This window comes from Marmota flaviventris, chromosome 13 (assembly GCF_047511675.1).
Source record: "Marmota flaviventris isolate mMarFla1 chromosome 13, mMarFla1.hap1, whole genome shotgun sequence".
NCBI classification, from domain to species: Eukaryota; Metazoa; Chordata; class Mammalia; order Rodentia; family Sciuridae; genus Marmota; species Marmota flaviventris.
In genome coordinates, this window is record NC_092510.1 from 49,621,296 (window position 1) to 49,622,772 (window position 1,477).

Consider the following 1,477-nt stretch of genomic DNA (forward strand, 5'->3'; position numbering starts at 1 on the left):
TGAGCCATTGCTAGGCTATTCACAAGACAGGGGTTAGTGGCATTAAAAAGCATCTTCTATGATAGTTCTGCACATATTTTTACTTGAAAAGTTTTTATTATTACATAAATAACAAAAATGAGTTACTGTGAAGCCATCCAAGAGACAGGGGTTAGAGGCATTAAACGGCATGTTCCAGTGAGCCCTTGTTAAACATGGCGGGCTAGGGCTATAAAATATCAGGCTGTATTGTCCATATTTTCAAGTCCTGGAGAAAAGCCCATTAAAGCCATGTTACTCACATTAATTCAACATTTAGCCACTTACAATACAAACCCCAGTCTTTTGGAAAATGGCATTAAAAAGTTTTACCATATATGGACATTATTTATTGCTTGAGCCCCAATGTCTACTTACAATATGCTCTTTATCAGACCCAAATGCCCACTTCAGAGATTTTCGTTTTAAGCAACAACTGGCTTCTTACATTATCCAATGATGCAGGAAAGTTAAATTACAGCCAGTTCATATCATAGAAACAAAATGTTTCCTGCAATTACTGATAAGGGACAGTTCATTTTCTCTCTGTCATCCTGAAAAAAAACCTCCTAACAACAATTCATGCCTGGTTAAACAGGATTTCCACATCTACTGCTGACATCTTTCCAAATAATTCAGGGTTGTTATTACTGTATAGCCCTGGCAAGGCTCAAAAGCAAGCAGACTTGACGAGTCTGCTCAAAGCAGAGCTTAAGTAGTTGTAATTAATAATAATTACATGCCCACTACACTCCAGTTTTATCATATTATCCGTCAATGCAAATAAAAAAAAAAAAACCCACACACCACACGCTTGCAACAGGATTAGCACATTACTAAAGCCACTCTGCATATGTCATATTTCTAAAGTTTAAAGTATGTGTAATGGTTTCTGTTTTATTGATCTTCATTATTCTCTGCCTGGTTGCAAAAAAAAAAAAAAAAAAAAATGGTGTTCAGAAGCAATATACTATGGGAGCAGTGTTGTTCTCTTCCAAAATCCTGCTTTCCTCCTGCCGTGACTCGGATTCGAACCGAGGTTGCTGCGGCCACAACGCAGAGTACTAACCACTATACGATCACGGCGAGCTATGGAAGAGCTGAGCACTAAGCTTTCTTTAAGAGCCATTGCAGTATTAAAATTTGTGGAAACACTGCCATCTATTGCCTAAGTATGTACATTTTCTTAATATTGGGAAAAAGAAGTTGAGTTTTTATTATCTCTAGAAGAAAACTTACAAAGTGCTTGAATATGAAATCAACATTCTCTTCTTGAAGGATTGGGAAAATTTTAATAGGAAGGATTCACTGTCCAAAAAAAAAAAAATGGTAATCAAGGTAAAAGACTGAGAGGCACTAGTCTGTTGACTCATGCTTCCTACATCCCCCCACCCCCTGACACTAGGGATTGAACCCAGGGGTGCTCTACCACTGAGTTACATCCCCAGCCCTTTTTATT

The 1,477-nt window shown here is 37.7% G+C and overlaps 1 non-coding gene across 1 annotated transcript; it reads right to left on the reverse strand.

The window, feature by feature from the left end:
- Nucleotides 1-1,032: 1,032 nt before the first annotated feature.
- On the reverse strand, nucleotides 1,033-1,104 carry Trnah-gug (transfer RNA histidin (anticodon GUG)). Its single transcript has one exon. It is a non-coding gene; the product is annotated as a tRNA-His (tRNA).
- Between the last annotated feature and the right edge of the window lie 373 nt (nucleotides 1,105-1,477).